We start from the raw sequence: 25,108 nt of genomic DNA on the forward strand, positions 1-25,108 counted from the left end.
GTTTTAGTCCCATCCATTTAGTAGGATGAACACAGGTGCCCATGTGAAGGGTGCCTGGGGCTCTGGGTCCCTGGCCTTTAACACGCAGGCCAGCAACCCAGCCTTCAAAACCCGAGGGGACGAGCCCCTTTGGGACAGTGAGGGGGCGGCTTTCCCAGCCCCACCCGGCCCACCCCACCTCTGCAGCCCCGGGAAAGGAGGCCCCTCGGCTCCGGAACATGGAGATGCCCTGGGCCCAACACAGGTGTGAGGCCCTGTCTGGCTGGCCGTCTGTCCCTCCTGCCTTCATCCAGTCTGCAAACGCTGCTTGGTCATTGATGATGGCCCTGTGCAGGGCCCCAGGGGTCTGTCAGGGACACAGACCTGACGGCTGGGGGTCTTGGGGGCAGGGTGCCCATGGAAGACCCCCAGCGCTCAGCCGTTCTCTCCTGGGGGCCTCGATGTGCCATGACATGCCCGCCCGTGGTCATCCACATACCGAATAGAAAGTGTGGACAATTCAGAAAAATAAGACAGAGAGAGAACGAAAAGCAGCCTTCATTCTGCCAGTTCTTTCTTCTACGCACATATCCGTTTTTCTTTACAAAACTGGGATTACACTTGCTATGCGAATTATAATCTGTTGCTTTCTCCACCTAACATTGCATCACGTGGCTCATCTCAGACACAAGAGGCCAACAAGGTGGCATTTCTGCAACCTCCGGCTTCCAAGAGGCAGCATCGCCCCAGTTTCCTCCCATCATCATGCAGCTGAAAAGACAGCCCTGGGGGCAGGTGGGGAGGTGGGTGCGAACAGAGGTAAAGCCACGTTTGTGGGGTCACCTGTGGAGCAGGTGCAGAGGCCAGCGCTGAGGCCACTTGGGGGAGTGATGTGGGTGTCCACAGGCTGAACAGATCTCTGCCTTCCCCAGGCGGAGAAAGGATATGGTGGGCGGTGCAGAGCGGGGGCCCCACGTGCCCACGCCCAGGAGGACGGGAGCAGGCTGTCCTCATCCTGTAGGTGAGGGGCCTGAGCAGATGCCCCATACAACGGAGGACCCTCAGAAAGACAGAGTGACAAGTGGACACACGCAGCAATGTGCAGGAAGCTCAGAAACACCGTGCTGTGTGGAAGGAAGCAGATGTGGAGAGGGCACACTCGACGATCCCGCGTTCACAAATTCTAGAACAGACCGAACCTGCCTATGGCGGAAAAAGTGGGAACCAGGGGGTCCTCTGGGAGCAGGGTGTGTGGGAACATCTCGGGGCGGCTGTTCTGTATCTCGATAGGGTTTGGGAGCAGAGAGGTGGACGCCCCCAAGATGTATCTCATTTCATTGTGCATAAAATTTACTTAAAAGAATTTAAAACTCCATAACAATGTCGAACTCTGGTTCATGCTGTGAACGCTGCCTGTTTGGGGGGAAGGGCAGTGTCTGCAACTCACTCGGGAAGCGATGTAAAGAGAGAGAGGGCTGCAGGGAGACGGGGTGGAGCGAGCGTCCCCAAACGTCAACTGCGGAGTCCAGGTGGGTATTTGGGGTTTTTTTAATTAAATTATTTCAACTTTTCTGTATGTCTGAAAAATTTCAAAATTAAATGCGAAAAGCAAAGAGTCCGGGCTCTGTAGACAGACTGCTGGACGGTGGCAGCAGTTCTCCGGCTGTGTGACCTTGGGCTGGTTTCTCAGCGTCCTGGTGCCTCAGTGTCCCCATTGTAAAGGGAGGATGGTGACATGAGAGAAGGAAGGCACCTCAGGCACTGGCACACAGTAGGTGCTTGAAAAGAGAGCCCTTTGTTGGCAGCACGCCTCCACCTGCGAGTTCTCTGGGCTGCCGCGTGCGCGGCAGCCACTCGGGGAGCGGAGGGACAGGCTGGGGTTTGCCTTGGGTCCAACAGCAAGGACCCTCAGGAGCCAAAACGATCTTGAAAAAGAACAAAGTCAGAGGACTCATACATCCTGCTGTCAAAACTTCCTGTAGTAATCAAGACAGGGCGTCTGGGAGAAGGATAGACCATACATCAGTGGGGTGGAACCGAGGGTGCAGAAGCGAACCCTGTATTTACGGTTGCTTTATTTTCAACCAGGGTTTCAAGATATTCAATGCAGAAAGAACAGTGTTTTCGGCAAATGACGCTGAGACAACTGGACATCCACATGCAAAATGAAATTGGACCCCTACCTCACACCAGACACAAAATTTACTCGAGGGCTCAAAGACCTAATTATAAGAGCTCAAACTATAAAAGTCTTAAAAGAAAACACAGGAGTCAATCCTCACCTCAGGCAAAGTCTCCTTCGATATGGCACCAAAAGCACGAGCAACAAAAGAAAAAATTGGACTTCGTCACAATTAAAAACTTCTGTGCTGCCGACACTTCCAACAAGAAAGAGCAAAAACAATCCCGAGAAAGGGAGAAAATATTTGCAAATTACATATCTAATTAGGGACTCGTGTCTAGACTATGTAAAGAACTCTTACAACTCAAAAATAAAAAGATAAATAACCGGATTTAAAAACGGGCAAAGAATCTGAATAGACGTTTCTCCTAAGAAGTCATACAAACAGCCAAGACGCGTGTGAAAAAAACGCTCAGCGTCATTAGCCACCCGGGAAACACCAACCAAAGCTGCAGTGAGATCCCACTTCCCACCCCCCAGGATGGCTATAATGGAAAAGGCAAGGAATAACAAAAACGTGCGAGCCCGAGGATGCGAAGATATTGAAACTCAGACGCTACTGGTGGGAAGGTAAAATGTTGCAGCCACTTCGGCAAACACTTTGCGAGTTCTTCAAAATGTTAGACAGAGTTACCATATGATGCAACCATTCCGTTCCTCCGTATCCGCCAGAGAGAAAGGAAAACATGCATTCACACAAAAACCTGTCCGGGAATGTGCACGGCAGCGCTATTTCTAATACCCAAAGTGGAAACACTGCAAGTGGCCAGCATCTGAGGCATGGAGGATAACATGCGGTACGTCCATACGATGGAATAGTATTAGGCAATTAAAAGGAATGAAATAGTGACCCACGCTACAATGTAGATGCATCTCAAAAAGACATGCTGAGTAGAATAAGCCAGTCACCAAAGGCCACCATTGATAGAAATATCTGGAACAGTCAAATCCATAGAGACGGAAGGCAGGTTGGTGGTGGCGTAGAGCTGGGGGTCGGGGCAGGGAACGGGAGTGACTGTGAATGGGCACCCGGGTTTCCTTTTGGGGTGAACAAAGGTTCTAAAATTAGACTGTGGTGGAGGTTGCACAGCTCTGCGAAGATACTAAGAGCCACTGAATTGTACACTTTAAAAGGGTGAATTGTATGGTATGTAAATTATACCAATTATACCTCAATAAAGTGCTTTTTTTTTTTTTTTAAAAAAAAAGATAGCCTTGGCTTCCAATCCTGCTCTGCCCCTCTGGGGTCTCATTAGTCAGGTCTCTGTCACCCCATTTGGTTCAGTCTCATCACTCATCACCCTTAAAATGTGCTGGAGAGATTGGCCTCCTGGGTTCTCGGGGGACCAGGTGAGATGACAGATACGAAACAATCTTTCATTTTAACTTTCGTATTTAAATTTATTACAAAAGGAAACATGTACACTGTACGCAATTCAAATGGGAGACATGGGGACACAGTAACAAGCAAGTCTCATTTTCTGGGGTGATGGAAATGTCACTCTCTGGATTGGGGTGGTGATGACACGGATGGATACCTTTGCTAACTCATAGAACTGTACCCTTGAGAATGGTGAATTTCACTATCTGTCAATAAATAAAGCATTAGACACATTTTTTTTTTTTTTTTGAGGAAGATTAGCCCTGAGCTAACATCTGCTGCCAATCCTCCTCCTTTTTGCTGAGGAAGACTGGCCCTGAGCTAACATCCGTGCCCATCTTCCTCTACTGTATACATGGGATGCCTACCACAGCATGGCTTGCCAAGCGGTGCCATGTCCGCACCCAGGATCTGAACTGGTGAACCCCGGGCCACCAAAGCGGATCATGCAAACTTAACCGCTGCGCCACCGGGCCGGCCTCTAAAGTCATTTTTACGTAGACCTCTTCGATGCCCTCTCTCCTTGCCTCCCAGCCATCCATTTCCTACGGCAGGCACCGCTGCTTCGAGTCCTGGGTCTTCTCCCACAGTTCCGCCTGTGCCCGTACAAGCAAATAATATGTGATTTTGTTTTACCTTTTTGCACACAAATGTAAAAAAACAAACCAACCCCGTTCTGCCCGTTGTTTTTTCCCCTATAGACCATACCTCAGAGATGCGCTAAATCAGCCCGTGCTTGCCCGGCTGCACGCGATCTGTGTGGATGAGCCAGGATGCATCTAAGTGCTCCATCATCCACGGACACTCCGGACGGTTCCAATGTGCTGCTGTTACAAACAGTGCTTCGGAGAATAACCTTGTACACAGTAATACATCATTTTTCACATTTGCGAGCAGTGTCTGGAGGACGGATTCCTGGAAGGAAGTGCTGGGCCAGAGGGTATGTGGATTGGGAATTTTGACATTGTTGCAGAGGTTCCAAGAGTGTCTGCGCCCCGACACTATTGCAACAGGGTGCGTCATTAAACTTTTCACTCTTTGCCCACCTGATGGATGAAAAATCATCTCTCAGAGTAGTTTTGATTTGCATTTCTGTTGTTAAGTGTGAGACCAGGCACTTTTTGTATGTTTAAGTGTTCTTTTTAATTTCTTTTTCTGTTCATAACCCTCTGCCCATTTTCCCCCCTTCCTTGGTATTTTTCTTATTGATTTGTAAGTGCTCTTTACATATGAGGACATTGGCTCTTTGTGTGGGATGTAAGTTGGACATATTGTTTCTTTTACTGATTCTTTTCTGTTACGGCTTTTGGAGTTTATGGGTGATTTTTTGCTGTTGCTGTGAAGTTCTGGGCACAGCTACTATTTTTCTCTGGGTACCATTCCTCAGGATGGGTGAGGGGAGGGTTCTTCTCCTCCACCTTAATCCCAGCCACTGTGTCCCTCACTCCTTCCAGGCACAGCCTCAGGTGACTGACCTTCCTGGGTCAGTTACTCCCAACCAGGCCATCCTTAGAGGAGAGAGGAGCCAACCTCAGTGGTGCAGAGACATGTCCCTCCTCTGTGCTGCTCTGGAGTGCGGCACTAGGACTCAAGGGTGAGTCAGGCTGCCCTGCTCCCCTGAGCTCACCGTCTGGCGGAAGATGGGACGTGGCAAGTTCTTGGCCAAAGAATGCCAGGGTGTCCGGGGGCACAGCCACAGAGGGGGGCCCCTAACATCTTGGGAAGGTGGCAGCCCCATAGCCCCAGGCCTCAAGGACCCTCAGGGCCCAGCTTGCCTCTCCCCAAAGAGCGCTGGGATGGGTCCTGACGTGGTGGTTGGTTGGTTTGAATAAAAACAAGAATCTTGCTGCCCCAGTTTCTGCGCAGTTGGAGTCCTGGTGTCCCTGTGAACTGGCAGGTGTTAATAGTACTCTGGGCTAGGGTGGCCGTGAGGACTAAGCCAATCGATGCAAGCAGCACGCACATGCTTGACAGCCGGAGGTGCGTTTTGTAATTCCACACGGGTGTGCACGTGTGTGTTCATGAGGGTTAGGTGTGAACTCGGGGTGTGTGGAGCAGGAGGCATGATGCCTGGCTACACCAGCTCCCACTTAAACTGGGCTTCCGTGCGGGTGGGGGGAAGATTGGGGTGGTCCTGTCTTCTCTGTACAGACACCACCACGTGGGGGAATGGGATGTGGGGTGAGATGAGGGCCCCGTGTGTAGACCTGCAATGTGTGGGTGTCATGTGTGTGTCTACACCAGAGGCTGCGTGGGGGTTTCAGGACCATATGAGTGTCTGTCAGAGAGAGAAGGTGGGGGGAGGGGGGGGCGGCGGCTGTGGCTTTATTCAACCCAGAGGAAGATGCCCCTCCATTGACCTCCCCCCTCAGATCTGCCCTGGGGTCTCCCATGCCCCACCTTTTGGGGGGGCAACAGCCCGGCTCTGCCCTCTGGGAGAAAACAAGGCTGTATTTCAACGTCTCCAGGAGCTGGCGAGGGAATTAGGGTGTGAAAGGCAGGAAAGGCCGGGCTGTGGGGCAGGAGAGCCCCCTCCCTCAGGAGTGGCCCTCCCGGGAACCGGGTCACGGACTTTCAAGGAGAGAGGAAGCGGGAAAGGGGGCTGCAGCCTCGCCTGGGCTACAGAAGGCTGTGCAACCCCACGAAGGCCCTGGGCAACAGAGACCCCAAGCCCAGCCTCTGCCCCCCGCCTTCCCAGGAGGTCTGAGCGCCCCTGCTCCCCAAGTCAAGAACCGGACAGCCCACGGACAGCCCTTGACCATCATCCGTCATCCTCCAGGTCCAGGAGTCCAGGGGAAAGGTGGTGACCTCTCCTCCCCGCCACTGGCCCCCTTTGGGGTCTCGGCTCCCCGCTCTCCTGCAGAGACCTTGAGTCTGGTGGAGGCACAGGGCAGGGTGGGAAGCGCGCGGAGGGCAGGCGGCCGAGGCCGCAGGCTGGGTGGAGTTTATGGGTTGCGGAGAGGCCGCTGGACCCGACCCCGACCCCAGGCCCCGCGCCCACCAGCGATCGGGACAGCCTTTGGCTCCGCTGCTCGTGGCCTCACGCGCCTCTCCACGCCTGTTCCGGGGCCTCCTCCCGGAGGGGCTCCCCCAAGGCACCCCCCTCACCCCCCAGGAGCCCCCACCCCTTTGCCGCGCGCGCTCCAGGGCGCGCACACCGGCCCCGCCGCCTCCGCCTCCCTTGGCGGGCGGGGCAGGACCGCGGGGCGGGGGCGGTGTCTGGAGGGTCGCGCCCGGCGTCCGCCGGGTCCCCGCCCCGCAGCCTCGACCCCGCGGCTCGGAAGCGGCGCGCAGGCCGTGCCCGGTGGGGGCGCTCTTGAGCCTGGTTTGGGATTTTCACCCTCCGCTCAGCCGCAGGCCGGCAGGGGCGGCGGGCGGTGGGCGCCGCCCCGGGAGGCCGCGTGGCCGCTGGGCGCCGGTTCGGGGCGACAAGGGGGCTGCGGGTTTAGAACCCAGTTTAGAGCCGGACCGAGCGATTTCGGACCCCCGGGGGTTCGGGAGGCGAGAGAGGGGGAGGAGGATCGGCGGGAGGGAAATCGGATAAACCAAACCTTCCCGGAATCGGAAGGGGCCCGGCTGATCCCACGTCCCCTCCCCTCGGGGAAAGGGGAGAGCAATGAGAGGGCAGTGGGGAGTCAGCGACGTGGGGGCGGGGCAAGTCCCTGAGGGCCCGACCACCCTCTCACCCCCACCTCCGCACATGCCAGGCCCTCCGCAGCCCCCGGAACGCGCGCCCCTGCCAGCGGTGCGTTTGCACCGGCGGACGCGCGCCCACGCGAGGTCTGACTTCGGGTCAACTTTCACGGGGTTCCCGGGGGTGTGTGCACCTCCCCGGCCCGGGGGCCCACCCCCATCGCCACCAAGTGGGCCAGCTCCTAGACCTTTGGGGGCTGCTGCTCCACATAGTGGCCTCGGCGGGGGCAGGGGCGCGCGGGGCGGGCCGGAGGAGGGGGCGAGGCGGCCTCTGGGCTCCCCACGCCGCCCCCACGCACGCTCCAACTTCCCCTCCCGCGTCGCCCTCCGGACACCCCCAGTCCACCGACTTGCGGGAGCGACCCCGCCGCCCGCCCGCCCCTCCGGCCGCCCCCGCCCGCGTCCCCCGCCCCTCCTCCTGCCCTCCCCGCTCCGGCTCCTGCATGAAGCCTTCGATCACGCTCAGAAAGAATGTGCTACAACCTCGGCGCTTCCACGGCCGCCACCACCGCGCCCGCGCCCGAGCCGGAGCCCGAGCCGCCCGGCCCCTCGGCGTCGCCGGCGCCGCCGCCGCTTCCCCGCCTGCCCGGCTGGCCCCGGGCTCGGAGCGCGCGGTCCCCGCCGCCGCCCCGCGCTCGCCCCGTGCTTGACGCAGTGAGCGCCGCAGCCCGGCTCCCGCCGGCTCCGCTCCGCTCCCCGTCGCAGGCCGAGCCCAGCCCGGCGGGCTCCGGGAGGGGCGGGCAGGGCGCGAGGGGGAGGAGATCTGTCTGGAGCCAGCGAGCCGGAGGAGGAAGAGGAGGAGGAAGGAGGGGAAGCCGCCGCCGCCGCCGCCGCGCTCCGGGGACCTGGGCGCGCGCGCTCCGCTCGCCCGAGACCGTGCCTCCAGCCCCGGGCCCGCACCCGGCCCAGGTAGGAAGGGGCTTGTGGGAGAGGGGGCTGCGCGGGGGCTGCGGGGGCGGGGGTCTCCTCTGCGGCAGCTGCGGGGCCAGCGGGGCCCGCCCCTGGGGGAGGCGGGGAAGATGCTCTCCCCGGAGGCAGTGGGGGCGGGCGCGGGGTCCCCAGCGGTTCCCTGAGCCCCGGCCGCCCCAACCCCTGCGTCCTGCCCGGAGCGTCCGCGCCGGGGCCGAGTTCCCCCGCCGGTGGAGCTTTGGTTGCGGCGCGTTGGGTCCGCGGTTCCTGGGCGTCCCCCCGGCTCACCCGGGTTCCGAGGCGGGCGCACCCGAAGTTAGCGGTCGCCGAGCCCCGGCCGGACAAACTTCCCTCTCCGACGCCGCGGCCCGATGGGCCAGGACTCCGGACCCCTCGGGCTAGGAGGCGCCGCGGGGACCCCGAAACTTTGCTGAGCGCTGTGAGAGCGAAGGGCGGGCTGGGCAGGGAGCGAGGGGGTGGTCTTGCCTGCGAGTGCGCGGTGGGAGCCGCGGCGCCCCAAGTTGGCCCGGAGACTGCCCCCCTCAAGCTGGAACCCCATCCTGTAGTGGAGGGCGGACAAGGAGTGGACTCTGGGTGCCTCGCCTTCGCCCAGCCGGCGTTGGGGAGCAGCACTCCGCCCCGCGCAGCCCGAGCCTTTGGAGGAGGTGTTCCAGGACCCCCCATTCCTCCAGTTCGGTCGCCTGGCTCTGCCCGCCGCTGCTGAGCTCCCGGGAAGGACCCGGCTCGCGGCTATTAATAGACGCTTGTGACCCGATCTCTCCCAGCCCGGGAAGCCGGGAAGCCAGGCTTGGCTGCAGGCTGGGGCGACCCCGGGCCCAGACTCAGCCCCCTCCCCAGTTCTCGTGGTCCCCATCCTGTCGCTTTTCCCTCCACACCCCCCTGCTGTGCTCCCACTCTTTCCTCTCTGGTCTCTGGGTGTCGCCCCCCCCCCAACTTTTTCTCTTCCCAAACTGCACGGTGTGGCCTGTGGCCGCCCCGTCAGTCAGCTGCCCCGGCCAGACTGGCGCGATTTGAGCACAGTCCCCAACCGAGTCCTCCTCCGCTGGATGGGTGTGGGGTCCCTGGGGCCAGACTGCCAGGGATAAGCAGGAATTTCGTCCCATCAGCGTCGCTTCCTCTGAACCGACACACCGATGCGCTCCCATTCGCCCGTCCCTGGGGGCCGGTCGCCACCCCATCTGAGGGGCCGTGGGGAGTGGGGTGGTCGCAACAGACAGCCTAGGGGGCTTTAGAGAGAAGAGGGGACCTGCGAAGCTTCTGAGAGGGTTTTAGGGTGTAGCTACAGCTGCATGTGAAGGGAGGGGGCAATGTCCTGATGGCCCCCCTTCCAGCGTCGCCTCCACGCACCCCGAATGCCTAGGATTCTATTTGCTCCCCCACCCCACCCCAGGCTTGAGTGGATTTGAGGATTTCGGGAACGGGGGAATAGGGGCTGCTTCTTCCCGTCTTCCAGTCTGCAGAGCCCAGCCCCCAAACAGCTTGGGGGGGGGTCTTTGTCCCCCAGAGCTGGCCGTCGGCCCCGCCCCCTCCGTTAACTCCGGGACCCCAGCGCCCTCCAGCGCTGCGTGCCGCGCTCCGGCGGTCTCAGAGCCTTGATAAGTGAGCGGTCGCATCTTTTCACCCAGCTCTGGGTCTGGGGGTGGGGTAGGGGGCGTGGTGCGCAGTATCGGGTCCCTGACAGATGTCCTCGCGGCGGTGGCGCCGGCGTCTCTGTAACAGAATTAATGACTTCCACGCAGGCCGCCAACCGGCGCGGCCACGGGGGAGGGGCGACCCAGCGGAGACTCAGGGGACGAGGTCGCAGCCTGACGGCGCAGCCTGGGCTCGGGGTAGGGGGCGCAGAGGCGAGGACCCCAATGGCTGGCCCCGCCTCCAATTCTCTGCGCCCCCAGCTGTGCGCTTCGCTCTCTGCCGCCCGCTCAGGGATCCTCTCCGGTTGTGGGGACCCTCCCGCAGGGACCTCTAACCCGCTCCTCCAGTTGACCTCTGAGCTCCTGGAGCACTGACTCTGGGGGGCCACATACTTGCCTGGTGGGAGGGCGGTCGGGCAGTGCCTCTGGCCTCGGCTTGCATGCTGCAGAAATGGGCTCATAGCCTTTGCACCAAGGGGGCAGCGAGGAGGTCGTGATGCATCTCTAGCTAGGCACCTAGCACCGTCCTGGCACCCCGGAGACGCCCATATAAATGCCACGCGGATCCTTCCAGAGCAGGGAGCTGCTGGGCCATCAAGCGCCTGGGGAACCAGCCCTAAAGGGAAGTCAGGGGTTTGCCTGGGGAAGGCTGCTCGGGGCCTCGACTCCCTTCCCTCCTGTGCATTTCCCGCACAGGGCTGGTGAGGCCAGAGCTGGAAGGTTGCTTCTCCCTTCTCGGACCTTCCAAGAGTGACCAGGGTGGGCCCTAGGGGAGGACCAGTCTCTCCCCAGTCCGAACCATCCGGAGAGGCCTCTTGGACAGCAGAGAGGAGAGGGGGGCCCGCTCATGCCCTGCTCTGTCGGCGTGCCCAGGCCAGGCACAGCTGAAGCCGCAGTGTCCATCTGCTGATGAACAAGGGCCTGCCCTTGGCCTGTGGCCTGCTGGGACGGGGGTCCGTGAGGGGAGGCTCAGAGAGAGTGGCTACAGCTCAAATGCCCCAGTGCCGTCCTCGCTGTGCCTCACCCTTGACCCTGTGAAGTGTTTCCAGGACACACTGCCCCCCAGTACTTGTGTGTTACCATGGAGACACACTGGCTTTTGTCCTGGCACCCCTTTAAGGCTCGGCACCCACTCTCAAAGGAGCCCCACTGGCAGGCAAGAGGGAACCATGAGGAAGCCCGAAATTCCTAAATCCTGGCTGGCAGGGGTAGGGTAGCTCCCAGCCCACTCCCCCCTTCCTGGCCAACCTCCCTGCCCAGGTGGTGCTGGGGGGCAGGGTGGGGGCTTGCCGTCCCTCTAGGACTCGCTTGTGCTGTGGGCGTTCATTCCCACTCCCTCCCCGGTCCCCACACACTATAGGATTTATCTTGATTTGCTGCCTTTGAATTGAGTCAACTCTTTTGTATGCTCGGTGAATTGCCCAGCTGCTGGCGGGGAGCGGAGAGCGTGCCGGGGGTACTGAGGCCGGGAATCATAGGCGGGAGGGGGACAGGAAGCGGGGAGGGGGCCCGGGCGCCGGCGGGGACGGCCGGGCTGCGCAGGGACACGAGCGGGCCCTGAGGCGCCGGCCGGGCCGCCCACTGGGTGGGCTGAGGGCACTGCGGGGGGGCCTGCCCGGCCGGAGCGGGGAGACCGGAGGGGTTAGGAGCATCCGTCCTGGGGGTGAAGGCTGCCCTTCGGGGTCTGCTTCGGACAGGCGTGGAGCAAGCCTCTGGGCCTCTCTTGACTCAGTTTCCTCTCCTGTAACCTGCGGAAAGGGGGCTTCCGCACACGCAGGTGGTGAGGGTCAAAGTAAGCAGAAAGAGTGCGCGAGAGCCCCCCGGGGTCCTCTCAGAGGTTGGGGTGAGTGAGGGAAGGAAGGGGGGCCGGGGCTGCGTAGTGGGGGGGCCTACCCTACCTGCTCCCTTCCCCCCGCCCCCACACGTTCTCCGTCCCTAGGTCCCTGTCTTCTCCCTTGTGGGCGGGACCGACGGCCGACCCGCGTCCTGAGAACGCCCGCCCCGGGCGCTGCCTAATGTGCTGGGGGTCGCGGTGGCTCATCCGGGCGACGGCATCCGCGCGCTCCCCCGCCCCCGCTTGGATGTGGGCGGCAGGGCAGGGCAGGGGAGGGGCCGCGAGGAAACCCTCCTGCGCTTTCGAGTACCTCCCCCTCCCCGCCCCTCCCCCTGCGCTCGGCGGCCGCGGAGGGAAGGAGCGAGGCGGCGCGGAGGCCGGGCGAGCGGAGGGGGTTCGGGAGGGAGGGAGGGGGGAACAGGCAAGGCGAGGACTCGGCGCCGGACCCGGGCGGGGAGGAAGACGGGGTGGGAGGGAGCGAGCGGGGGAGGGGGGGGGCGCGCGCGCAAGGGCCCCCCTGCCCGCGAGGCGAGGGGCGGGGCGGCGCGCGGATCGATGGGCGAAGCTGGGGCGGAATTTCAATCCCCGGAGCGAAGTTAGAGCCGGGAGGACGGCGGCGGCGGCGGCGGCGGGCGCAGCCCCGGAAAGGTAAGCGCGGCGCCCGCGGAGCCCGAGTCCGAGCGCGGCCGGAGGGGCCGAGGCAAGGGGCGCGGGACTCGGGCCACTCTCGGGCGGCGCGGCCGGACCCCGCACCTCGCGCCCCGCGCCCGCTCGCTGTGCGCCCCCGGCTCCTGGTGCGCCCCGGGCCCGGCGCGCCCTCCGAGCGCAGCGGGCAAAGTTGCAGGAACTTGGCGACGGCGGAGCGGGCGCCTGGCTCAGCCCGGCAGAGCCGGGGGCCCGGTCGGGGTCCCGCTGCCGCCCCCGGGTCGCTGCTGCACCTCGCACAGCCGCTCCTTCGCTGGGACCCACCCCTTCCCCAGCACCTGTCTCCCCTCGTCGGCCCCCTTCGCCGTCCGCACGCCTCCCTACGCACCCCGCACCCAGCCCAGAGCAGCTGCTCCCTGCGGGCGACCCTCTGCGGCCCCTGCCCTTCTGGAAGCCTCGGCCCTGGTCCCTGACCCCATCCGTGCCCGGCATCACCGCCCCTGCCTTATCTGCCCATCCTCCCGACGCTGCGCGCCTCCCTGCTCGGTCCAGCCACACTCGGGGGAGGGGCCGCATTCCGCGGTCACGGCCAGGGAGCCAAACCGCTGGCGTGGGGTTTGCTGTGAACTTGGTGGATGTTCTCCACCCCTCCCCCCACCCTGGACCCGTTCTCATCGTCATCTCTTTGTGGGGGGGGTGGTTGGGGGGGAGGTGCTCCTTGTCCCACCTTGCCTCTAAGGCAGGGGTCCCCCTTCCATCCTTTAAAATCCGCAGGTCACTCGCTGGCTGGTCTGGGTGGGGGCCCCCTGCAGGCGTTTTCTCCTCCAACACAGAGCGACAGCCTCTGGCATCGAAATCAGACTCTTCCAGGCATCAGCGGTGTGACCTTGGGGCAGGTAACCTCTCTGAGCCTCACTTTCCACATCTGTAAAGTGGGGGTATAATGATAACGTGTATTTCCTGGAAGGGACGGGGCAGTGACACTCAGGGTCGGCAGGGCCCCTGGAGGCCTCTCCCCAGGCTCGGGGGACCCGCCAGGCTTGCACCTCGCAGCAGAGGCTCAGGTGTGAGTGTCTTATCTCCGGCAGGTGCATCGTGGAGCCCTTGCTTGGGTGCAGCTGTGTTTGCCTCTCCCGGCTGTGTTGGTCTGGGGGCTGTGCAGAAAGCACCCCACGATCTGAGACCCTAGGAGCCTCAGTGACAGGAGCTTTCAAGGGGTGCTGAGGGAGGGGAGGTATGAAGGGAGATCCTCCCCACCCTGTCTCTCCCAGGGGGTTTCCAGAGAGGCCCCAGCCTCTGCCCGGTGCCGAGAGGAGATGAGCAGATGGGCTCGTGGTGCTTCAAAGCTGCACATACTCTCCTCTTCCCACCTTGCCGGCCCCCTGGCCTCCTCTGCCCTGGGTCCTTGCAGCTTTCGCCTTTTAATTGAACAGGCAGTGGGGGGACACAGGCACAAACCCCGTCCCAGGTTTGCCTCCCATTGCGTCAGAAAAGGAGACACACCTGGCGAGAGAGGGACAAACCTCAGGTGGCCAGGGTATCAGAGGGTGATGCCCCCCTTCACTCTGGATTTACGGGGTCGGAGCCGGCCAGGAGCCCATCACTTGGGTCCCTCCTTTTCCTGCTCACGTGGCGAGGGAGGGCTGAACAGCCCCTGGTGGACAGAAGACCCCCAGGTCCCTGGGTCAGAGAGATGGGAGCTGCACCCTACCCCCAGCAGCTGGCCCCTCTCCCTCAGGCTGCTGAGCAGCCCCCTGGCTGTGGCAGCAGGTCTGCAGCCTGTGTGGCCTTCAGGATGATACAGCAGGCCCCAGAGCAGCAGGTCCTGCCTCTGAGAAAAGCCAGCACCCTATCGTGATGCCTGGAAATCTGGGGGGGGCGGTGCGGGGGGGGGGAGGTGACGTGGTAGGCATCTGCACCTGGGGCCACAGGAAGGGAGGAAGAACAACGTCCCCTCCCCATCGCCCCCCATGAAGGCTCTGGAGAGCTCAGCAGTTCTTTCAATTGCCTTTGGAACTGGGAGCCCCACACCTGGGCTGGGGAGAGGCTGCTGTCCCCCACCTCTGTCCCCACCCCCCTAAGGAAACAAGTGGCCGGGGTCCCCAGGAGAGCCTCAGGCCGGAGCATGGACCCCTGCGGCCTCTCTTTTGGACCCTGGGATTTGGGAATCTTCCGACCCGAAGTGTCTCCTTGTCAGCGTCACCTGTTCCAAGAGAGAAAAATTAGTGGGGCCAAAATTATGACAGTGACTTGAATGATGGAGTGAAATGGGAGCGTCTGCTGGAGTTCTCCATCTGTGTGTGTCTCTAACACACACACACATGCACACAAGCACACATGCACCAGCTCTAAATTTGAATGGGGTTTTCTAAACACTCAGGAAACCCCCCTCCTCCAATCCCCTGGGTCAGAGCCCCCCTACCCCCCACAGCAGTCCCTACCCACTTAGGGGCCCAGTTCCCATTAGCAGAGGACCCTGTTTCTGAGGATGCTGTGGCAGCGGGAGAAATTTATGAGCAGAGGTGTGTGGACTTGGGTGTTCATCTATCTCTGCAGGAAACAAACAGGCAGACCCTGTCGGAGCCCGGGTGGGTGGCGTGAAATACATCTGGAGGGAAGGTGCAGGATGGAAACTGCCAGTGAATGACAGGCGGCAGATAGATCTCCAGGGCTGGGAGACGGGCCGTAAATTTCCGGGCGTGAACCTGGAGCAGGTGCTGTGTTCCCGCGGACACTGGATACATTTGTCATCTCTCCAGCACCCCCATGCCCCTCACGTGGTCCTTGCCGTTTGGTCTCCTGTCATGGATTCCCATTTCTTCCAGCAGAAGCTCGGGTGTCCACTGGCCTCGACTGGGTCTCTGTTGGGGTGGCTGATGGTGGAGCCCACGCAGGGGAGGGGAGCCCTGACGTGGAAGGGACTGTGGTATGATCCATGCCAGCGCCCACTGTGCAGATAGGGAGGCTGAGGTCCAGAGTGGGGCAGTGTATGGTCCCAGGTTGCACAGTGAGGGAGGCAGAGAAGTGGGTGGAAGGGGCCCTGTGCCCCTGCTGTGCTGGTTTGTGTCTGGTCATGTGAGCAGGACAGGCACAGCCTCGGCTTCTGGGGACCCCCACTTCCTGTGCCCCCTGTGCTGGCCAGCAGCCCTGGAGGGGAGCAGGAAGTGGGGTGGCAGCCGTGGGCACTCACCTCCTCTCTCTGGGCCTGCCTGTCCGTCACCTTCCACCCGCCCTGCCCGAGTGTAGTCAGCTGAGACGTGGCTTTGCCAAACTCTCCTGGGGACTGGAGGGGCTGGAGAGACCACCCTGGGACCGAGTGGCCACCTGGGAACAGGAACAGAGACTCCTGGCCATTCGAGCTTGAAGAATTCCTGCAGGTTTATTCATTAGACTTACCGAGGGCTCCAAACTCTGCCTGGAGCCTGGGGACAAGACCGTCACGAGGCCCTGGCATGGGTGGAGCTTGTGTGCGGGGTGGGGAGACAGACGGCAAACAGGAACACACAAATATGTATGCATGGTCCTTTCCAGGGGAGGTCAGCCCATCGGCCTCCTCTTCCAGAAGGGTCCAGCATCGCCCAAGGTCACACGACTAGAGAGTCATGGAGCCTCAGTTGGAATCCTCCTGGGAGCCAGGACCAGGCTGGCCTTGGGCTTGGAGACGAAGGGAGAACAGAGGCTGAGGGCTGCGGGTGCCCAGGAGGGCCTGAGGGCCTTCTTAGGAGAGGCAAGGACAGGCTGCCCCCTTGGCTCCCTGCTCCGGGCCCCCCCGGGATGAGGAGGAGCAGTGGGGGAACTGAGTACTGGAGGCTGGCCCAGCATCTGAGCACTGGGCCACGCCTGTACCCGGGCCTCTCAAGGGCGGGGACACCCCCCACTGCCCATCCAGCCAGTACTGCTGGGGCTCTGCCCCGTGGGAGACACCCACTGGGGACGCCTCCCTTCCTGCCTTGACAATGAGCCTTAATTGCTCAGGGTTTATGGCCAGTCTCTCCCTGCCCTCAGGGTTCCCTCCCCTGTGAACTGTCCCCAAGTTCCTCCTTGGGGGCTGCTCTGCTCCAAGCGTGGGGGCTCCCAGAGGAGGGGTCTGGCTGGCCCTTCAAGGGTGGGCCACATTTGAATGACCCTGGAGAACGGGGCAGGCATCCAGGCTGGGATCAGCGAGAGCAGTAGTGCGGGACCTTTTGGGGAGCATTGAGCAGGGCTGGGGAGAGGGGCCCTGAGAGGCAGCTGGGGTGGGCTGGGCGTGGACCCCGCCTAGTGGCCTGCGGTTTCTGTTCGAGGCGCCTCCCTCAGCTGACTCCCCGGATGGACTCCGGCAGCTATGGGGCTCGGCCTCCCCCAAAGCAAGACTGGAGTGGAGGGAGAGACCACACTCTGGGCATCTGTGGGAAGGGGTGAGGATGGGGGTGGGGTGGGGGGCACAGCCTGGGGGAGCGTCCAGCAGCCCAGCTCCCCTCCCGGCTATCCCTACGGGTTCCGTTGTCCTTGATAGAGTCACAGATTCAATCCGTGCGTTTAGCAGGTGGGGAGACTCAGGGCCCCATAGGACGGTGGCAGCAAGCCAGCGTCAGAGCTGGCAGGAGCGTCCAGGCTCAGCCCTGCTCCCACGCTCCGTCCCCTGCACCACACCTCCCTCCCCACCATGGAGAGAGCAGGGGGGCTTTTCAGGACCCCCCATGCCTTACAGATGGGGCCATGGAGGCCTTGCCACAGGTCTCCAGCCTGGAGGCGAGGGGGTGCACGGTGGGCTGGCCTGGGCTCTGAGGACCACCCTCCCAGCCTGCCCCCTCCAGACCCACTTTGGACGCCCCCAAGCGCATGTCTGTGCTGTCTGCCCCTCTGACGGCTACTTCTGTAAGGGACCGATGGGTAAGAAGCATTACGAAGCCGGGCGGGTTCAGAGCCGCCACCAGCGCTGGAGACGTGGCTGGCATGAAGGCCGGGCGTCCGTCCCCCGGGCATGCAGTGTGCAAGGAGCCTGGCCTCGTGGCCCCCACCTTGGGAAGCGATGGGGTCCTGCCGAGTCCCGCCTCCCGCGGGGTGGGAGCCCTGGGAGATGACTGACAGCCCGAGGCTCCCTCGTGTTTACCGACAGATCCCGGTTTTATTTTCAGCAGGATCAAACTCCGGCATCTCTTAGTCATTAGCTCCCTTTAGTTTGATAAACACAGACGCGCGCACACAGGCAGCCGCGTGCCGCCCCACGGCGGGGACGACGACCGTGTCTGGCGAGGGGGCTCTGCGGACCCTTCGCGCACGCAGTGGGCGCTGTGGGGAGAGGGCTGTGCAGAGCGCACAGTGAGGAAGCGCTCCTGTGCTGGCAGGCAGAGCCCAGAGGAGTGGCTGGGGTGACATCGGGCCACCAGCGCCCTGGACGTGCCTACAGCATTGGCACCCGACTCTGCTCCTCCCTGAGGCCTCTCCACCGCCCCAGCCTCCACAGCCGCCCTGGAAGCCGAGGGGCCCAGGACCTTGGGATGTGCTTCCTTGTCTGCACCAGGGCCTCCACCTTGCCCACGTAAGGGTCTTTTGGCTTTGTCCCATGGGGGCATCACTCAGCCCAGAAGCCTCAGCTTTCTCAGGTGGCACAGGCTTGGACTTCGTGTTCCTCTGCACCCTGCTGTGTTAAGAGACAGAAAAAGAGGGTGCTGGGGGGAGAGGAACAGCAAGTGCAAAGGCCCTGAGGTAGCCACAAGCTTGGCATCTTGGAGGAGGGGCAAGGCCCATGTGGCTGACCCCCAGGGGCAGGAGGTCGGTGGGAGAGGTCGCAGTGCCCAGTTCTGGGGAAGAGTTGGATCTCGTTCTCTTTGTCTTGGGAAGCTTTTTGGGAGTTTGAGCAGCTAAGGGATGAGGCTGGCTTATGCGTTTACAAAGCCTCTCTGGCTGGAGGAGAGGCAAGGATTCTTAGGGGTGCAAGTGGGAGTGACACTCAGTGAGGAGTCTCTAATGATGCCCGGGAGAGACGGACGCAGCGTGCCCAGAGCCGGCGACGCTGGTTTGGAGAGACAGTGCGTGCGATGTCTGGTCTGACGTGGCTTAAAAGATCGGAGCTGAGTTCCTGTAGAGAAGGACGTTCCGTAAGGCAGAATCCACTTTCCCACTTAAATCCCGTATGAGATGAGGGATGGGATCCTGTAGAGAGTGAGGTGGTTACAGCAAATCCTGCTTCTCTCTGACGTTCAGTAGCGTTTCAGGCATGTCGTTCTGGGGGAGAGGAGACTGCCTTCCAAAAAGGTGGGCATGAAACCACGGGGTTGACCGGGCAGGAACCCTGAGGGGGGAAGTGGGGCTCGGGGCGGCATCCTCAGACAGCCGGCATGGGCGCTTCCTTTTGCACTTGTCTCATCTTAGTTTGCAGGTGATTGTGTGTGTAGGAGTGTGCACTGTGTGTGCACGTGTGTGTGTGTGCCTGTGTTCACACGTGTGTGCACGTGCTCGCCCTCCTAGGGCCTCTGCCCCCTTCCTCCTGCTCAGACCCCAGAGCAGGCGGTAGGTCCCCCGAGTTTCAATGTCCAGCGAAGGTGTGTTCCGGCCTCAGATTCCTCGGTCTGAGGGTTTAGATTCTGCAAAACGAATTTGTCTGCTGTTTTTTGCAAATTCGGTAGAGTGGCCGAGGTGCTAAAACGAAGGGGGCACAGAGAGCTCCCGGGGGGCTCCTGGTGGCCTGGGGCCCCCCGCCCCTTGGGCTGCCCCTGCCCACGGGTCTGGAGCTGGCCAGCTCCCGTGTCCGGGGCAGGAGGGCGGGGGTGCGGGGAGAGAGGCCAGGGCCGGGCCGAGACTCGGGCCTCGGGGATGTTTTCCGTCTGACAGACATCCGGGCTTGTTTTGGTTTCCTCATTATGGTGTCCCCAGAGCGAGAGCACGCTGGATCTGAAGGATGTGAGGCGCGGAGACGGCTTTTTAGAAAAACAGCTCGTCAGAAATCCACTGCTGCCGCCCGGCCTTGTCCACCCGAGTCGGGGGCTGAAGCAGGACGTCCCGCCTGGGGCAGCTGCATACGAAACGCCAAGACGTGTGGCTGTCACACCCTCACTCTGACGGGCACAAGTGCCCACACAAGCGTGTATGACCACAAGGGCTTGTGCAGACAGCCCCACTCCGGGATGCACACGAGACCTCTGACATGCACACACAGCACACGTCACGCATGTGCACGCGTGCTGCACACTCTGACCATTAGGGTGCGTGTTTAGACGTGCCGACTGGCATTCGCCTGGGCACAGGTGTGTGCAGCCACTCTAAGGTCACACATCCCCGCAGTGCGTCTCCACACGTCAGCCCATGCCCTGGCGTGTTTTTGTCAGTGTGTGCCCTCGTCCGTGACGGTGTGGTCTGGCATGCACACGTGTGTAGCTGAACACGGTACCTGTGTTCTGACACATCCCCTCAGTAGCAATCCGCACAAGGGCTCCAGCAGACGGTCGTGTCCGGGTGTGTCCCTGTGTGCACTGACACACATGGCAGCCGTGAGGCTGTTTCCTTCTGGTGGGGTTGAAAGGAGGGCTCCAGGGGGCCATGTGTGTTGGGGGGACACACCCCTCCCCCCAGAGCCCCACCTCAGTCTCCCTTCCAGCTGCGGTGGGGGCCTTGCTCCATCGTGGGTTCCCTTTTGTCGGCCAGGCGCTGCACAGTTTGGGGCCAAGGGTCACGCTGGGCCCCGTGGGCTCCTTGGGGAGCGTGGGAAAGCGGAGGGGAGGGGCAGCTGACTGTGGGGAGGAGGATGGGGTGGGTTCTACTCCCTGTCCTGGCCGTGCAGGGTCTCTCGGGTGGACAGGTGCAAGGTGTGCAGGCAGAGGGCCTGGCTGCGTGGAAGGGGCACACGGTCCGTGGAGGGAGCCATGAGTCTGGATGTTGGAGCTGCTGCTGCCCTGGCGGAGACTGGAGCCAGAAGTCAGGGGCCACATCATGAGGGCCGAGTGTCCCACTGAGGGGCCCCAGGCGTCCTCTGGTGTTGCCCTTTGCAGAAGGTGGCGGACTGTGGGGGAGCCCGGCTCCTCGGTGACTCTGGCCTCTCCCCAGAGTCGCACAGCCCGGACGTGGTGGCATCCAAATTTAGGTCCTTTCAGGCCAGAATCTCTTCCATCTCTCACCTTTCTCCTGGGGAAAAATGTCCGGGAATTCTAAATTCAGGGAGAAAATGCCCGTTTCCTGGGGACGGGAGACGGAGACGTCGTACTTGTAGAGAAGAGGAGACTGGGCCGGGCTTCAAAATCAGAGCTTTCCGGCTGCTCCAGCATCCTCCTTCCAAAAGGGGAAACTGAGGCCTGGAGGCACAGGGCTCTGACCCCTGGGCACTCAGCCCCAGCTCTCTGGCTTCCTCGTCTCGTGTGGGAAGGCGGCCCCGGCCTCCTGGAGCACAGCCCCTCTGCCAGCGGGACCCTGGGCTCCTCGCCAGCCCGCCTGCCACGACCTTCATCTCGGGAGGACTCCTGAAACCATACGACCTTGCACCCACTTGGGCTTGGATGGCCCACACTGCCCTGTCCTGCGTCCTCCGTCTCAGGCCCCACCATGTGGGCCTCATACAGCCGGGAGGAAGGGCCGTGTACCCATTTCACAGATGAGGAGCTGGCTCCCGAGTGCCATTGCCCCGAGTTGCCTGTCTCCGACACCCCCTCGGGCGCCCCACCCCTGGCAGCCCCCTGCGCATCTTACAGATGATGGGAGCAGGAACCTCGGTGGGGGAGGGGAAATGAGGAACCAGCTATCCACAGCCTGGAGCCAGCTCTGGTCCCTCGACTGGGACTACCGAGGAACCAGGGCCTGCCCCCAGGGGAGGGCTTGTGGGGTCCAGGCTGCACCAGACGTGTCCAGTGGCTAAAGCAGGCTGGGTCATGCTGCCCATTTTACAGGTTGGGACACTGAGGACCCCTGTGATGCTGTGTGACTGACAGGTTCCCGCGTGGACCGCTGGGGATGGGAGGGGCTTCTGTTTGCCCTGGACCCTGGGGGAGCCAAGGCCGGGTGCACAAGGGTCGGGGGGGCGCTGTTACCCCTGGGACCCGGTCCGCAGGCTGTCCCGGAGACCGCTCTGTCCTCCCTCTAGCATCCTCGCACCTGACCCTGTCCCTGCGTCCAGGTACGGGACCTGCGGCCCACTGGTCGTGATCCGGCCGGTTTGCCGCAGGTGAAGACAGGCCAGGGACGCCAGCAGGGCACCTCCCCCAGGTCTGTGGCTTCGCTTCTGCTCATCGTGCGTGGGCAAGGCGGCCCCCGGCGTTGCCAAGGAGTGAGCCAGCTGTGCAGTTAGGTTCTGGGAGGAAGGTACCCCAAAGGCATAGCAGGGGGTCCTCCTGTTTTTGAGTGAAATCCTGGGCGTGACAGGATAGCAGAGAGGCTGATGGCCTGGGGGCTGGTGGGCGATCCTGAAGGCAGCTGTGGCCGGTGGAACGAGACTCGGGCCGTCCGTGGGGCAGCATCAGGTGCAGACCCCCGGGGCGGGGGCGGGAGCGTGTGCGGAATGCGCTGGCACGCCTGTCCTTTCTTTGTTAACAGCTTCATGGAGGTCTAATTTACTTACCACGATGTCGTAAGTGTGTGTACACGTTGCACATTTGCACACCCATTGTGAATGCCGTTCACTGCTTTTCGTACATTTACAGAGTTTCACAGCCGTTTTTAGAACAATTTTTAGAACTTTTTAGAAGGGCCACCAGCTGGTTTTTAGAACATTCCCGTCGCTCCAGAAGGTTCCCGAACCTCACGCCCATCGGCAGTCAGTCCCACCTCACTCCCGGCGCTGATCTCTGTAGTCACCTTTTTCTGGACATTTCATGTCAACGGGATCACACAATATGGGGTCTTTTGTGTCTGGCTTCTTTCACTTGGCACAGTGTTTTGAAAGTTGATTCATCTTATGGTGTAGGTCACTCCTTGCCTATTTTTATCGCTGTATAGTACTCCATTTTCGCTCCACCAAATTTTGTTTATCCATATGCCAATTATGGGCATTTGGGTGGTTTCCAGTTTGGGGCTATTATGAATATTGCTGCGATGCAGTGGAAATCCGTGTGTGGACGTGTGTTTTCGGGTCTCTTCGCTAGAGGCCGTGGAGTGGAATTGCTGGGTTGTATCGTGAGTCAATGTTTAAATTTTTAACAAACTGCCAGACAGTTTTCTGAAGAGGCTGTGCCATTTTGCATCCCCACCAGCGACCCATGTGGGCTCCAGTTCCTCCACAATCTGGCAACACTTGGTAATGTTGGCCTCTTTTTACTGTAGACAGTGAAGTGGGCGTGCAGCGGTTTCTCGCTGTGGTTTTAATTTGCACTTTCCTAATAACCAGTGAAGTCGAACACTTCTTCGTGTATTCATCAGACATTCATATTTCTTCTTTGATAAACACGTCTATTCAAATCTTTTGCCCATTTTAATGAGTTTGTCTTATTTTGAGTTTCAAAATGATTCCAAATTATTGCGAGAGTTCTTTCTACATTCTGGGCATAAGTCCTTTGTCAGAAATGTGATTTGCAAAGATCTTATCCCCGTCTATAGCTCATCTTTCATTTCCTAACTGTGTCTTTTAGAGCACAAAAGTTTTTATTTATCATGAAGTCGAGTTTATCCATTTTCTTCTTTTATGGGTTGTGTTTTGGGTGTTTAAGAATTCTTTGCCTGATCCAAAGTCACAGAGATTTTCCTCTGTGTTTTCTTCTAGAAGGTGGATAGTTTTGGCTCTTGCATTTGGGCCTATTGTGCATTTTAAGTTGATGTTTGTGTACGACGTGTAAGGGTCTGAGTTCATTTTTTATTATAATGATATCGATTTGCTCCAGCACCATTTTTTGAAAAGACTCTCTTTTCTGCGTTGTTTTCTTGGGCCCATAAACATAAGAGTTTATTTCTGGGCTCTCAGTTCTCTTGCACTAATGTGTGTGTCCGTTCTTATGCCAGTACCACACAGTCTCCATTACTCTGGCTTTGTGATAAGTTTTGAAAGCAGGTGACGTAAGTGCCTCCACATTTGTTTTTCTTCTTGAAATGCTTTGGCTATTCTGAGACCTCTGTGTTTCCATGTAAATTTTAGCATCAGCTTGTCAATTTCTTTTTTTTAAAAAAAATGCCCACTGGGATTTTGGTGGGCTTGTGTTTAATTTATACATCAGTTTGGGAACATTAAATCTTCCAATCCATGAACATGGAATGTCTCTCCGTGAATTTTCATCTTTCTTTTCCTCTTAGCAATTTTCGGTCGTTTTCAGTGTGCAAGTGTTGCTAATGGGATTTCTTTTGTTACATTTATTCCTAAGTATTTTGTGATGCTGTCGTGAATGGAATTGTTTTCATAGTTTCGTTTTCAGGTTGTTTTTGGCTAGCACATAGGAGTAAAATGGAGCTTTGCATATTGATCTTTCGTCCTTCGATCTGGCTAAATTTAATTTTTAGCTAGCTTTCCAGTAGACTTTCATGGACTCCTTAGGGTTTTCTACCAACAGGGTCATGCCATCTGCAAATAGGAGAGTTTTACGTCTTCCTTTTCAGACTGGATGCTTTTTATTTCTTTTTCTTGCCTTGTCACACAGACTACAGCACCTCCAGAATGATGCTGAGTGGGAGAGGTGCTTTGTTCCTGGTCTTACAGGAAACAGGTTCAGTCTTTCACGTTAGGTGTGATGTTAGCTGTGGTTTTCATACGTGGTCTCTATCGGTTCTCTTGTGTTCCTGGTTTGTTGGGCATTTTTATCATGAAGAGGTGTTGGATTTGGTTAAATGCTTTTTCCACATTTATTGAGACGACCGTGTGGCTTTTGTCCTTTTATCTATTCATATGGTAGCAAACTTTAGTTATTTTCAGATGCTAACCTAGCCTTGCATTCCTGAGATAAGTTCCACCTGTGTAATCCTTTTTATATGTGGCTGGATTTGGTTTGCTAATATTTTGTGAAGGATTTTTACACCTATGTTCATGAGGTGTATTGGTCTGTTATTTTCTTATGGTGTCTTCTTCGGGTTTTGGTATCAGGGAGAATGCTGGTCTGATAGAACAAGTGGGAAGTTTTTCTCCTCTTTTTTTCTGAAAGAGCTTGTCAAGGTTCAATATTATTTCTTGAAATATTTGACAGAATTTACCACTGAAACCATCTGAGCCTGGGCTTTTCTTTGGGAGAATGTTTTAAATTAATCATTCAGCTAAAAAAAGGGTTATAGGTCTATTCAGATTTTCTGTTTCTTCTTGAATCACTTTTGGTAACTTTTGTGTTTCTAGAAATTTGTCCACTTCATCTAAATTGTCTAATTTGTTGGCATAAAGTTGGTCATAAATATTTCCCTAACTCCCTTTAATTTCTGTGGCATTGGTAGTCACGTTTCTTCTTTAATAACTGATATTGGTAATTTGAGTTTTCTCTCTTTCTTTTCTTGGTCAAGCTAGCTAAAAGTTTGTCAGTTTTGTTGATCTTTTCAAATAGCCGGATTTTGGTTTTGTTGCTTTTCTCTGTTTTTTTTTCTTTTCCCTCCCTACCTGATCTGTTCTTTTCCCTTTATTCTGCTTGCTTTGGGTTTAGTGTCCTCTTTTTTTCCTAGTTTCTTAAGGTGGGAACTTGGGTTTTTGAGATTTTTTTCCTTTTCCAGTGAGGATCAAAAGCCATAAATTTCAATGCAAGCCCTGCTTTAACGACATTTCATAAATTTTGGTATGTTCTGTTTTTATTTTCATTTAATTAAAGACATTTTCTACGTTCCTTTGTAATTTCTTTGACTCCTGGGTTGTTGAAAACTCTGTTGTTTACTTTCCAGATATTTGGGGATTTCTCCAGATTTGTTTCTTTTGTTGATTTCTAACATATTTCCCTTGCAGTTGGAGATACACTTTCCGTGATTCATTTATTTTA

At 58.9% G+C, this 25,108-nt stretch overlaps 1 protein-coding gene and 1 long non-coding RNA gene across 3 annotated transcripts in view; one reads left to right on the forward strand and one right to left on the reverse strand.

Moving 5' to 3' along the window:
• Window positions 1-3,545: 3,545 nt before the first annotated feature.
• LOC139074684 (uncharacterized) lies at window positions 3,546-6,013 on the reverse strand. The gene is made up of 3 exons (XR_011524308.1): window positions 5,943-6,013; window positions 4,251-4,398; window positions 3,546-4,138 (listed from the first exon to the last, which is right to left on the reverse strand). It is a non-coding gene; the product is annotated as an uncharacterized lncRNA (long non-coding RNA).
• A 1,930-nt stretch (window positions 6,014-7,943) lies between these two features.
• The window catches only part of ELFN1 (extracellular leucine rich repeat and fibronectin type III domain containing 1), a 69,172-nt gene continuing 52,007 nt past the window's right edge, over window positions 7,944-25,108 (forward strand). Inside the window, exon 1 of one of the 2 annotated variants that reach the window (XM_070566135.1) lies at window positions 7,944-8,144. The gene's annotated coding sequence lies outside the window, so the exon portion shown is untranslated. Of the gene's footprint in view, window positions 8,145-12,161; window positions 12,279-25,108 lie in introns of those variants that run through there. The other variant, XM_070566136.1, reaches the window with a different exon arrangement.

The sequence above is a fragment of the Equus przewalskii genome, chromosome 12, assembly GCF_037783145.1.
Source record: "Equus przewalskii isolate Varuska chromosome 12, EquPr2, whole genome shotgun sequence".
NCBI lineage: Eukaryota > Metazoa > Chordata > Mammalia > Perissodactyla > Equidae > Equus > Equus przewalskii.